The sequence below is a fragment of the Pelodiscus sinensis genome, chromosome 1, assembly GCF_049634645.1.
Source record: "Pelodiscus sinensis isolate JC-2024 chromosome 1, ASM4963464v1, whole genome shotgun sequence".
NCBI lineage: Eukaryota > Metazoa > Chordata > Testudines > Trionychidae > Pelodiscus > Pelodiscus sinensis.
The window spans coordinates 244609560-244624573 of NC_134711.1; the positions used below are offsets into that span (position 1 = coordinate 244609560).

Sequence of the window (15014 nt, forward strand, 5' to 3'; positions counted from 1 at the left end):
AAAGCCAACAGTTAAAACAACTCCAAAGGATAAAAATAAATTACTATGAGAAATGCAATTCTATACCAGCTGGCAACTAGAGTGTAGGCAGTTATTAGTACATTAAACGACTGAGCAAACATTCTCTGACCTGTGGAAAGTACAAAAAACTTTTTAGGGAATGTTACTGCACAGCAGAATTTCTAGATTAATGATATATATTAAAATGATATATATTAAAAATATATTAAAATGAGTTTCTGGAGTGCACATTGAAAACAAAGAGCAAGTGGAGACCAATAGAATCAGCCACTGCTTATGATAATTATTGACATCCATCTTTCAAAATATGCTAAGCTTTTTGCTTCTTACACATTGTACATTTCTTGCTGTATTCCAAGAATCCCCCAAGCAATTCATGATTCACAAATGTACACCTTCAGCATCAAGACATTTGTTTCTCTTTGCATAATAATCACTTTTATTTTAATGGTTTCTGAAATCTCATTTGTGCATTTTCATTAAAGAAAGATACTTGTCTCTAAAATATCATCAAAATATGTGCCACACAATCAGAAAATGAAACTCTTGTGGGTAATGAATGTATTATTTGCAAGAATATTTCCAACATCACAAGCATACATATCCACAGTAATGAACCATATAAACAGAAAAATTTCATGTGCATGAATGTTAGGCAGCTATTCTTTAGCTGTGTTCTTATGTTTTCCTATCATAATCTCTGGTACAGAAGAAACTCATGGTTATGATCATGGCTATATATTGCTTGGGAATAGCTGCTAAGTATGTATAAGGATGTGATAAATCACTAATTTACATGCAATCTATAATCACATTTGGCAAGTATTTGTATCCAGCACAAGACTGATCACAACCCCCACAATAAGATGGAATTGTGCTAGATAGGGAAGCCATCTGCATCACTTCAGTCCTGAAGTAGCGTGACTTAAGAAGGCTTTCCAGATAAGGCATTCTCTATATTATCTGTCTGTATTATTGGCCTATAGGATGAGGGACAACCAAAGACAGAGTGGAAGAGGATTTCAGCATCCACAACAATGTGAATCCAGTGACCAGAGTTCATATACAAGTAGCATGGTGGAAGAGAAGGATGAGGGCTAGGCTAACATTGATAGACATTCACAATTTATAAAATTGTAGGTGCATAATTAGAGGCCAGGCTGATGCCCCATTAAAAAAAATGGCATATACAATCAGAGGACAACATAGAGTTTCTTAAATATATATCTCTTCAGTTTATAATTTTATTATTATTTTAAATAGGTTTTGTGATGAATCTCAAAACTTAAGTTTATTTGCCCAATGACTTTTTCAGTCAAAACTTAACTTCTTTGGTTAAGAAAGAATCAGCAAATTAATAGGGCCACTACAAACAAGTCCAAGTATAGTCTGTCATGCCCAGATAGTATAACAAAACCTACTTCTCCTTATCAGGTTTTTTGAATGGTCTCTTTGAATATGTGTTAACTTCATATGCTAAATAATCTGTTCCATCTTGTGTTTAGTTGGCATATTGAGTATCTTTCCCAGACCAGACAAAGAGCTATGTGTATCCTGAAAGCTTGTCTCTTTCATGAACAGAAGTTGGTCCAGTAAAAGATATTATTTCACCTACCTTGTATCTCCAATAAAACCCATTTAACCTTGGTGAAAATGGAGGAACAGAGCTGTGAGTGAAATAAAATGACATTCTTTAATACAAAATATCCTTAAACATGTGGCCATAAATAAAGGATATAAAAGCAGATAAATAAACAGCAGAAACAAAGAATTAAAAACAGAGAATGGGATAAGAGGAGAAACTTCATTCAGATGTAGCAGATAACATACTGTTTTTAAGAACTAAAAACAGGAATAGTTCGAAAACATTATGGGAGAAATCCTGGCCATACTGAAGACATTGACAAAGCTCCCACTGGCTTAAGTGGATCCAAAAAAAATAGAACTCCAGCTGGAGCATACCAAAAGAAGAAACACATGTCCCTGTTGTAGGCATACAATATAATAATCACTGTGATCTCAAAACTGGAGCCAGAGTGAATGCAGTGAGCAGCGAACAGGGAGCGCCAACAGGGGAGTTTGCCTGGGAAACATTCGAGAGGAGCTCAGGTAAGTGTAGCTTTTGGGAAGTGTATTGTGAGCTGGTCGGGTGAGTATCAAAGTGTTTGTCTGTCTGTGGGGATTTGTTTGACTGTGTGTTTGGCAGTTTGAAAAGAGCAGCATTTGGAAAAATGTGAATTGGGTGTGCTTTGTTCCAGGCAAGCCTTCAGGGGCTGATTGCATCAGAGGCAAAGCTTTGAGCCAGGCCTACCCTCAGCCTTATAAAAAAGGCAGCCAGAGCAAACGCAGTGAGCAGCCAACAGGGGAGTTTGCCTGGGAGTTCACTTGGGGGGAAGCCTCATAGTGTTTGGTGGTCTTTTTTTTATTTTGTTTCTCTCCTGCCCTCCTTCCTCTGTGAAGGAAGGCAGAAATGGTTAGTGATAGGTCTGCTGTAGTTACTTGCACAGCATGTGCTATGTTTATCTTCCTCCCAGATGATAGAAGGGATTTCATCTGCACTAAGTGCAAGCTGGTTGCCATTTTTGAAGAAAAAATTAGAGGACTTGAGGCCAAAGTACCACCACCCCCAAAAGAAGAAGACGGGTGTTGGTAGTAGAGGATTCCCTCCTAAAAGTAACAGAGTAATTCATCTGCTGTCCAGACTTGGAATTGTGAGAAGTGTGCTGCCTTCTAGGAGTTAGAATTCAGGATGTGACCAAGAGTCTTCCAAAACTGATCAAACCTTCAGATCGCTCCCCTTCCTGCTTCTCCATGTGGGAACTAATGATAAAGCTAAAAAATGATCTTGAGTGGATCACAGCAGATTATGTACTGCTGGGAAGAAGGATCAAGGAATTTGAAGCATGATTGGTGTTCTCGACCATCCTCCCTATTTCAGGAAAAGGGTGAATCGTGGAAGTAAATGTGTGGTTGCGCAGGTGGTGTAGGAGAGAAGGCTTTGGTTTCTTCAACCTTGGGACTCTGTTCAGGCACAAGAATTGCTAGGAAGAGATGGTATCCACCTAACCAAGAAAGGAAAGAGCATCTTTGTGGGCAGACTTGCAAACCTAGTGAGGAAGACTTAAAACTAGGTTCATTGAGGGACGGTGACCTAAGCCTTGAGGTAAGTAGGGATTTGGGATACTGGGAAGAAACACAAGGAGAAAGGAGCAACAAAGGAGGACCTCTGATTTGAATGGATAAGGTAGGGCAATCAACTAGACAGCTAAGGTGTTTGTATACAAATGCAAGAAGCCTGAGAAACAAAAAGGAAGAATTAGAAGCCCTAGCACAGTCAAAGAACTATGATTTGATTGGAATAATGGAGACTTGGTGGGATGACTCACATGACTAGAGCAGTGTCATGGAAGGATATAAACTATTCAGGAAGAACAGGACGGGGAGAAAAGGAGGAGGAGTTGCATTGTATATAAGAGAGCAGTATGATTGCTCAGAATTCTAGTATATAGAGGGAGAACAGCCTGTTGAAAGTCTTTAGGTTAAGTTTAGAGGCAGGAGCAACAGGGGTGACTAGGCTTCCTAGTCCGAACTACCATTACTCCTCGTTTCACTAGGAAGCCTAGTCCGAACTACCTAGTCTGTTCCGCGTGTAGCCGCGCGGCACGGAGTCCGCACTAGCGGACATTTAAAAATGGCGGCGCCCGGCTTTATGCAAATGAAGCCCGGGAAATTCAAATCCCGGGCTTCATTTGCAACTCCGGTTGCCTACATTACCACCCTAGTTCGAACTAGGGTGGTAGTGTAGACATACCCAGGGGCTGTACCATTTGACTGGAGAATTGCTAATATAGTTCCGATTTTTAAGAAAGGGAAAAAAAGCGACCCGGGTAACTATAGACCTGTTAGTTTGACATCTGTAGTATGTAAGATCCTGGAAATATTGAAAGGTGAACTGTCAGGTTGGAGGAAGGTTACTAGCATAGTTCCTCAGGGATTAGTCTTGGGGCCAATTTTATTTAATCTTTTTATTGCTGATCTTGGCACCAAAAGTGGAAGTGTCTTAATAAAATTTGCGGATGACACAAAGTTGGGAGCTATTGCCAATTCAGAAAAGGATCAGGATATCATACAGGAAGATCTGGATGATCTTGTAAATTGGAGTGATAGCAATAGGATGAAATGTAATAGTGAGAAGTGTAAGGTTATGCATTTAGGGATTAATAACATGTCCCTACATGCTCTAACCTCAATAAGGTAGCTTTCTTTAGTGATCCCTCCCATTTTCCACTCCTTATATGCTTTCTGCTTTTTCTTAATCACCTCTCTGAGATGCTTGCTCATCCAGCTTGGTCTAACACACCTGCCTATACATTTTTTCCCTTTTCTAGGGATACAGGCTTCTGACAGTTTCTGCAACTTTAACTTAAAATAATTCCAGGCCTCCTCCACTTTAAGGTCCATAATTTCTTTAGTCCAATCAACTTCCCTAACTAATTTCCTTAATTTATTAAAGTTAGCCCTTTTGAAATAAAAAACCCTAGTCTCAGATTTATTTTTTATTTTGTGGCACGAGGAGTAACTGCAGTTCGGAATAGGAAGCCATGTGTAGCTGCAGGGCACAGAGTCCGAACTAGCGGACATTTAAAAATGGCGGCGCCCGGCAACATGCAAATGAAGCCCGGGAAATTGAAATCCTGGGCTTCATTTGCAACTCCGGTTGACTACATTACCACCCTAGTTCGAACTAGGGTGGTAGTGTAGACATACCCTCTGAGAGTACTGAGGGAGTTGGCAAATGTCATTGCAGAGCCTTTGTCCATTATCTTTGAAAACTCGTGGAGATCGGGAGAGATCCTGGATGACTGGAAAAAGGCAAATGTAGTACCTATCTTTTAAAAAGGGAAGAAGGACAGTCCAGGGAAGTACAGACCAATCAGCCTTACCTCAGTCCCTGGAAAAATCATGGAGAGGATCCTCAAATAATCCATTTTGAAGCATTTGGAAGAGGGGGATGTGATCAGGAATAGTCAACATGGATTCACCAAGGGCAAGTCATGCCTGACCAACATGATTAACTTCTATGATGAGGTAACTGGCTCTGGGGATATGGGGAAGTCAGTGGATGTGATATACCTTGACTTTAGTAAAGCTTTTGATAAGGTCTCCCACAATATTCTTGCCAGCAAGTTAAGGAAGTATGGATTGGATAAAGGGGACTGTAGGGTGGATAGAAAGCTGGCTAGATTGTCAGGCCTAATGGCTGGTAATCAACGGCTTGATGTCAGGTTGGCAGTTGGTTTCAAGGGGAGTGCCCCAAGGATTGGTTCTAAGCCCAGTTTTGTTCAGCATCTTTATTAATGACCTGGATGAGGAGATGGATTGCACCCTCAGCAAATTTGCAGAAGACACTAAGGTTGGGGGAGAAGTAGATACACTGGAGGGAAGAGATAGGTCCAGTGTGATGTAGACAGATTAGAAGTTTGGACCAAAAGAAATCTGATGAGGTTCAACAAGGACAAGTGCAAAGTCTTGCACTTAGGATGGAAGAATCCCAAGCATTGTTACAGGCTGGGAACTGACTGGCTAGGTAGCAGTCCAGCAGAAAAGGACCTGGGGATAACAGTGCATGAGAAGGTGGATATGAGTCAACAGTGTGACCTTGTAGCCAAGAAGGCTAATGGCATATTAGGGTGCATTAGATGGAGCATTGCCAGCAGATCTAGAAAAGTGATTCTTCCCCTTTATTCTGCATTGGTGATGCCACATCTGGAGTACTGCGTCCAGTTCTAGGCCCCCCACTGCAGAAAGGATGTGGACACATTAGAGAGAGTCCAGCGGAGGGCAACCAAAATGTGTAGGGGGCTGGAGCACGTGACCTATGAGGAGAGGCTGAAGGATTTGGGCTTATTTAGTCTACAGAAGAGAAGAGTGAGGAGGGATTTAATAGCAGCCTTCAACTTCCTGAAGGGAGGTTCCAAAGAGGTTGGAGAGAGGCTGTTCTCATTAGTGCTGGATGGCAGAACAAAGAGCAATGGTCTCAAATTACAGTGGGAAAGGTCTATGTTGGATATTAGGAAAAACTATTTCACCAGTAGAGTGGTGAAGTACTGCAATGGGTTACCAAGAGAGGTGATAGAATCTCCATCCCTAGAGGTGTTTAAGTCTTGGCTTGGCAAAGCCCTGGCTGGGTTGATTTAGTTGGGATTGGTCCTGCTTTGGGCAGGGGGCTGGATTTGATGACCTACTCAGCTCTCTTCCAGCTCTATGGTTCTATGATTTTAACTGCTTTTTTACTTCAGAGGATTTTGTTGTTGTTATTGTGTAAAGAAAGCAGGACCAGATTCCATTTAGTTAAAATTCTTAATTCTCCTTGCAGATTACTGAGGTTCAAATCATGCAGTCAGACATGTAAGTAATGGCTATTCATGGGGGCAGTATCCTTACATTGCAGCGGATGGGGCTGTTCATATGAATAAATGCTTGTGGCTATGGTTCTTTATTAAACACATGCACAGCAGTGTCTTTCTAAAGAAAATCCAACAAGTACATTACCATAGTAATTATTGTTGTTCAGATTTTAACACTCAATCTAGGCTACTTACAATTACCTGCTTAACAAATGCAGTATATTCACACAGAAGATAGTTAATATTCATACTGATTTCCTAGTTAAAATTACCCTGTAGGTCCCGTTATATTTTGTTTATGTAAAACTGTCTCTATTATTATTTGTGCTACATTCAATCTTCTGAGAAAGTGTGATACACTGAATCACAGAGGAAAGGTCTTATCTCATTAAAGCCCAGGTGATTACCTTAAGGATCTCCCATTAAATGCTACCCTGAGTTACATGTATAAATCCTCTGCACATTGTTGGAAGACCAGACCCAAACATGTTTGACGTTATTAATCTTTTGCCCAGCCTTTCACTATAAAATAAAATAATCTAAATAATGCAAATGACTAGGTAGCAAGTATCTCTTTACAGTTCTAAGATGATTAGTTACAATGGTTAAAACCCAAAACATTATTCTGTGATTCTAATATCTGACAACACTGTATACAACAAATTTCATTTCTCCCGTGTGTAGTCAAATTTTCCTTTGCTGAAGAGACTGTTATAAATATTAATGGGGAAGGAGAGAAAACACTGATGCAATTTTTAAAGGAGTTTTTAAAAAATACTAGGACATACAGTTGAAAGGATTCTCTTAAAGAAAACTTTTTTCTTTTATAATTAGTCAATTTAAAAATAAACAAGATGGAAGTGCTCCTTTAGGTCAAAAAGGTTTGTAGACAAAAACAAATAACTGCAGACAACACACAAATAGCTTGTGTTCTGCTGAAGGATTGTCCCTGGTTTCTCTATGAAGCACAGGCATTGGTAACATCCACTTTTCCCTGGCCTCACAATTTTTATCCCTGATACTGGCCAATGGCATACTTGCATTCCAGTATATTCTTGTTTTAAGCTTCTCAGAGTTCCCTGAAAAGAGACATTTTTCAGTTGTCAGTCACTGTAGCATCTTCTACACTAGATGCCTACTTAAAGTATACACTGAATAATAGGCAGCAGATACAGACCACAACTACTTGAAAAGGTGCAATCCAAAGTCTCTCTTGAACTGATAGTATAGTTGCTTTTCTGTGTTAGAAAGAACAAGAGTTTCCTTGATGATAACCTTTCGTAAGAGCCGTAGTCTGTGCAAAATCCTCAGTTTCTGAGATGCTACACACATATCCTAAGCTGTCTTCTGATCTGTCCTCAAAGGCACTTTTCCTGCTTACCTGTTGCTGCCTTCCTTCTCCATGCTGTTCACTGAAATCTGTCCTGCTATAGGTTACATAGAGATGGAGAGGCTTTTTTGTGTGTGCCCTCCCTCTTGCCTACCCACAAGGGCCAATAAGAATGTGACCATTTGTGTTTCTTTTATAAAAGAAACAATGAAAGTAAACAAGCTTAAGCATAGAAGGCACTTACTTTATGATTCTCTCAGGTTTTCATCACACTTACATTAATACAGTTTCTAATAAGAATAGTGGCAAAAATATGCATTTTACTATTTATTAGATAAAATAATCTCATTTACATGAGTTCTTTCTTACGAACAGCATCTTTCTCTTCCCACTCATGGCAAGTAAGAAAGAGATTCCATTCCTACTCTTTTTCTTTGAGTCATGTTCATGACCACCAAACTGAGATGGGGCTTGTGTTCTGAGCCTCAAGGTCCCTTTGACTTCCAGATATGAAATCCTATATTTAGTGGCTTTGTATAATAGAAAGGATTGGCACAGACTGAATTGTTAGAAAATTGCACAGTTGAATGTTTCTGGTCACTCATTTTTAAAGATCTTTGATCAAGAATTAGGTAATTAAATTATTGCCAGTCCTGTACATTGTTTAATAAGCTTTCATCTTTCATAGCATCCATTAAAACAATATTTCTTTTATACCTAAGCAAGTATTTCTCATTCATGGAAATACAGGAATCACTAGGATATTTTCTCTAAAATTCCACCCCCTTTATTTTATTTTATTTTATTTTATTTTATTTTATTTTATTTGTCATTTGAGACGTAACCATTTTTATATAATGAAATTGGACTTTTTACCTTTGAAATGTAATTGGATCTTTGAACACATCGTTACACAAGTTCCAAATCAGATTTTTTGTGGGAGTGTATTGTTTTTAAATTATGTATATTAATGGCAATTACTGACTTACTTTACACACACAATCTGTTGTTACAGTAAGATGGAATGTGAAGAAAAGTTACCACTATCACACTGACTGATTTATTTTATTTTATGACAAATATATCTACAACTAGCCTCTCTTATATGAATAAAGACATAATTTCCCTGTTACCTTTGAGTCAAACAATGCTAAATGCCAATGGCCTCACTTTAAAGTAATAGTATCAGAGGCAGCAAGCCAAATTGTTCCACAGTATGCAATGACACGTATATTAGGCACCTAACAGCCTTTGAAGATTTGGGCATTAAAGACCATTGTCATTTAATGCACACACACACAAATAGATTTGGGACATATTCTCCTATTACTGTAAGATCATTTAATGGGAATTTTGAAGCACATAAAGGGAGAACACATCTATTTTTTCTGCCCAATCAATCTCTTTCTTACCCAGTACAAAACCAAAGCTGGTCTTCTGAAACCAAAATATAAAACACTGGGCTGGGATTGATTAGGTAGGACTGGGACTTGCACCAACGATCTCGGGTCTCAGAATAACACTAACAAAAACAACAGGTAGTTTACTTAATGAAGTTGTTAGAGTACATATAATTGTGCTATAATTATTCAATATTTACAAGCTCTGGAGAAATTATTTAGTGGAGGATTCATTTTCTATGACAACCAGACCAACACCAAGTAAACCCATATATCTGCTATAATATAGTCATTTATACACATAGGCTACGTCTACACTGGCGGTTTTTTGCGCAAGAACTCTTTTGCGGAAGAGTTATTATGCAAAAAATCCACACTACCATGTGCTTTTGCGCAAGAGATGTGCTTTTGCTCAAGAGCATCCATGGCAGTGTAAATGCTCTCTTGTGCAAGAAAGCTCTGATGGCCATTTTAACCATAGGGGCTTCTTGCGGAAGGAATTCATGTTGCCTGTCTACACTGCCCTCTTGTGGAAGAGCTCTTGCACAAGATGGCTTATTCCTTGTGGGGAGAGGAATAACTGTTCTGGAAGAAGCCCTGTTTTACAATGCTATACTGTAAATATACTTGTGCAAGAAAGCTCATGCAGTGTAGACAGCAAGCAAGTTCTTGCGCAAGAAGCTGCCAGTGTAGACATAGCCATAGTGTTTTCATGGTCCTCTCGTGGTGGTTCTAATTATAGTACTAACTGCTATAGAAGATGTTTTGGCATTACTCTACCCAGAATCCTTAAGATGAAGCTGATTTGAAATGATTTCATAGAGGAAAAATAAAGTATGATGAATTATTAACAGTAAAAATTTAAGTTCTTTTTTTTCTTTATAATACATGTATGTGCATAGTCTTAAAATTTTCAACTGAAAGAATCAAGTCAACTTTTGCTTTCATTCTGGACAAATTGAGGCCAAAAATATTAATACGTATGCAATACAATTAAATTATCTTATTGATCTTATACAGAATATACCTGGTTGACTTAGATTATGTGAAAACTTGAAGTTATATAAGAAAATAGATATGGAACTAATACCTCTTATTTTTCAAAAGGCCAGAAAAGACAACAATGCTGACTGAGTTAAACCTCCTGTATAACAAATCCACCATGCATAGCCATTTCCAAACTGTGAGCTATGAGGAACTGGATAGTGGTCTTCAGAGAGCTCAATCACATGGTGCTGACCTTCTCAATTCCCCGTTGCCCCCACCTGACATAGCTGGAAGCAAAGAGGAACCAGTTAAATGCAAAGACAGGAAAAACAGGAGCTACCATCACAAACTAATATAGCAGCGGCTGTAGCTGTTACCCCCTCATTGTGAGAGGAATGTTCCAAAGAATAAAGGAGAAGGAAATGAGGCAGATGGGAATCATGGCCAAGGAAGAAGGAACCAAGGACCAAGGAAGTGGGTAGAAAGAGGAGTACCATTCAAAAACCAAAGGATGTAAAAGGAAAAAGTAGAAGAGAACTTAAAGGAGAAAAGTAGCAGGGGGAGAGACAGGACAATGTGAAAGGAAAAGGAAAAGAAGACACTATGATTAACTTTTTTTCTAAAAGGATCTAACACTTGTATCTCTGAATACAATGCAAGTACATTCGCACTTACCAGTTACCACTCTGCATGGTCAGTGCCTGCTTTATCTTCCCCAAAGATGTTATGTGTATTTGTAAATGGGAATAGAGGTGCTCTATAAGTCTACATCTAGACAGTGTGTCTATTTCAGGATACTGGAAGTATCCCAAAATAGCAATTCCGTGTCTTTAAATGCGCCCTTTATTTCAAAATATATTTTGCATAGAGCAAATTGCATAGCTTACTTTGAGATTTGAGTGCTGTGTAGATGCACCCTATGAGAAGAAGACTGACTCTGATTTTCTTTAGAGGGTGTAAATCCACAGTAATGCCACTGTAAAACAAATGTCCATGAAAGACAGACAAGGGAAAATCTATTAAGGAGCAATCACCCTATAAAAAATGTTGAGAACTTACACCAAGTACACATGTGTTGTTAAATAGTATTTTGGTAGACTTTCACATTCTACAAATACTTATTTGGGAATGTATACCCAGACCCTTGACATTTTAAAATTACATTTTTAAGAAGGAAAATCCATAGGAAAATAACGTAATGTATAACATTTCACCTACATACTACAAAAGTGATTCTTCAATATTTTTTGTAAAAAAAAATGAAAGACTAATAAAACTTCCAGTTTTCAAATAATCCAGCACACTTGTCAAAATACTCTCTGACTTCCAGACCTCCCACTATGATATAATTAACTTGAATGAGCTTCTCTTCATCATGAAGACAAAGGTGGGAAAAGTGATGTAACTGTAATCCATCTAGCACAGGTTTTGTACAACCTCTTTCTTATAACTGACTTCACTCACTGATTAATAGACACTTTCCACTTCAGACCTTAATTAAAAACTATAAAAGCAGTCAGCTGTAGGCCATGAATGTGCTGGTGACAAAAAAAAAGTGCCATTTTATTGTAAGAAGATCAAGCACTGTACAAATTTAGTGTGAAACCATGTTAAGTAGATCCATATGCCTGAATTAAGTGCAATTCTGAGATTTACTTGGTTTCAATGGGAATACTAAGAATAAAATATCCATTAAAATCAGATAAAATGGACTTTAATTCAGAGGACATCTAAGGTACGTCTACACAGCAGCGTTATTTCAGAATAACTTCACTTATTCCAAAATAATGTATTGGGCGTCTACACAGCAATTTATTTCAAAATAATGGGCTTCTTACTCTGACTTCTGTAAACCTCAGACTTCTGTATGAGGAGTAAAGGAAGTCAGAGTAAGGATGCTCTATTTTGAAATAAGTGCTGTGTAGATGTGCGCAAATTCAAAATAAAGCTATTTCCACTTAAGCTACACAATGAGCATAACTCAAATTGCGTAGCTTATTTCGAGTTCAGCCAATACACCTACTGAATTTCAAAACATCAAAATAAGAGAACTTTGTAAGTAAAGTTTTCAGTTTTCAAGTTTTGTGGTAAATATGATTTGCTAAAGTGTGTTGAATCTCAAGGTTAGCTTATTATCGATTAGAGCTTTGCTAATAATATAGAACAAATAATTGACCCAGTCACATGTAGAATACACTATTTTTCTGTTACCTGATTGTACTAGTTGAACCTCTTAAATCTGGGACTCTCTGGTCCAGCAGTATCTGTGGTCTGGCAAGATCACGTATGTTGCTAGACCAGAGAGTCCTGGAGCCAGGAGTGCGAACAAGTCAGAGAGTCCAGCGGAGGGGACCCCCACCATCAGACCAGTAAGTCCCAGCACCAGAAAGCCCCAGCCAGGTAGGGCAGCAGTGGGACCAGCAATCTCTGTCCCTGCGGAGACCTCTCCCGGTGCAGCAGCAGTTGGACAGCCATGGAGCCCATTCCAGGGAAGCCCCATTCCAGCAGCAAGGCCACAAGCAGCTGGTGAGACCGTCCCCGGAAAGCTCCATTTGGGAACAGCAGCAGTGGGGCAGTCACAGAGCCTAGTCCATAAGAAGCCCTGGGCAGGACAGAGCAGAGCAGAGCAGAGCCCTGTCCCTGAGAAACCTTGGTTGGGCGAGGCAGAAGCGGGGCCCTGGTGGCTGGGGAGCTCTGTTCCCAAAGAGCCCCAGTTGTCTGGACGCAGCATGCTAAACCCAAGCCCTGTAGTAGCAGGGCTGGAGCCCAGTGGCAGTTGAGCTGGAGTGGAGCCAGCCAGAGGAAGGGGTCGGTGTCAGGGGATCTCCCCAGATCGTGAAAATTCCCTCATTCAGGATTGGTCAGGTCACGAGAGTGCTGGACCACAGTGGTCCACCTGTATTAGAGTAATTCTTACTTTCTAAAACAAATAAAATTATACATTTAAAACTTGCTTTATATTTTGTAATAGTAATTTAAAATGTGTTTTCTCCCTCCAGTAAATTCACTTGTTTGACTTTTGTAGAAAACAAACAAAAGAGCATGAACACAGTGAAAGCAATTTGATTTATGAATTTCAAAACATATCTGTGGAAAACATTTAAGTTTTCAGACATCTCTATTGTAAGTCAAAGAAAAGATGACAGATACACAGCTATGAAGTCTACTGAAATCCTAGTAAATTGATATTGTTTAAAAGCAATTGTATTATTATCATAGTCCTTCATCAAAATGTATGTAGCATATATACTTTCTAAAGAATATCAGGGCCCAATATGATGATGGTGTGCCATGTATTCTGTAGTTTGAATTGATAATAGAATAGGAAGTGATCTGCTGGTTGCCATCTGCATTCAATCTAACTTAAATATTTTTTAAAATCTCAGTGGGGTAGCTGTGTTAGCCTTTAACTAAACAAACTTAAAAAATAACAAGGGTACAATAGTACCTTAAAAGCCTAAGCAAAAAATTTATAGATAGCTCATGATACTATCTATATAGTTTTGGTTAGTCTCTACGGTTCTACAGGATTCTTCTTGTTTTTTATGTTTTCTAAATATTTTAAATGGCCTTTTACAGTGTAATTAAAGTATCTTCAAACACTGTACAATATTTGGTTAGCTACTAGTGCCACAGTAATTCATATTTATGGTAATTCTTGTTCAAAGCATTAATATGTAATATGTATATATTTGGGTTGAGCAAATATTGAATTTGTTTGGGGACCAAAATTTAAAAAAATCTAAAAGAACTTCAGTTTGATCTGAACTCAAATCTGTTTATCCTGAAAGTTTGCTGGTAAAATACTTCATCTTGAATCAAGGCAGAACATCTATAGTTCATTCAATAATACAATACAAAACAATACAATACAAATGCTATTTTTGTTTTGAATCGGCTGTTTGATATATTTTTCATCCTTCCTTAGTGTTTTTTTTGTAATGACCAAATATCAGATCAAACCAGTTTCAAAACATTTTGAAACTAAATGGTTAAAAAGTTTTGAAAGAGTGGGCACAAAACATTTCAAGTTTCTTCCCCCTCTCCCACCTCCCGCCCTCCCCAACTGAAGTATTTTGTCAGATTTAACAAAGAGGGATTCAATTTTTGGGGACTCAAAAAAATTAATGAAAAACTATTAATCAAAAATATTTAATCCAGCTCTAATGCATATTGTCAAATAATAATACAGTTAAAAATGTGCTGAGTTTATGTATGCTCAGAAAATGAATAATCTATCCCAGGATTTCAGATTCTTCCCATTCAGAAGATGAGGCAGACAGATACTTTTCTATTTCATTTAGGATACAAGTACTGAAATAGTTTTCCAAAATCCAGTTTGAAACTATATATTACTATTTCATAATCCCTCCTTCATTTATATATCTTTTTAGGGAAAAGAAGATAGATTCCATTTTGTTTTGCAAGTAGTGGGTTCTTTGTAGAAACATTTCTTCATAGCCAAATAAGAAGACTGATTATGATTTTTTTTGAGTTTTTTCTTTTTGTGTGCGTAGTAGGACAAATATAGCTACATCAATATGAGCCCATATGTAATTTGGATTGACACTTGGAACACATGACCAGATTTCTTTGATTGACAGTCTTAGCGTCTGGTCATAGCATGAAAACATTCAACATGTTGCAGCTAGACTGAATATATATATATTCTTGCTTGCCGTTTTATAGTAGATAATCTGACTATAAAGTTGTACTAAGCTGATTTCTGTGATTCTGAATATGTGGGCTTACAGAATTGTAATTTCTTCTGTTTTCTTGATATTAAATATGTCTGTTTAAAAACATACTCATTGGGAAATGCATACCTATTATATATAAATTAAATTTGAATTACAGTGTAGTGTATCT

At 38.1% G+C, this 15014-nt stretch overlaps 1 long non-coding RNA gene across 1 annotated transcript in view; it reads left to right on the forward strand.

The window, feature by feature from the left end:
* The first annotated feature begins 2058 nt into the window (after positions 1-2058).
* Positions 2059-15014, forward strand: part of LOC112547101 (uncharacterized) — a 52709-nt gene continuing 39753 nt past the window's right edge. Inside the window, exon 1 of the long non-coding RNA XR_012901444.1 lies at positions 2059-2130. This is a non-coding gene — a long non-coding RNA (uncharacterized LOC112547101). The remainder of the gene's footprint in view (positions 2131-15014) is intronic.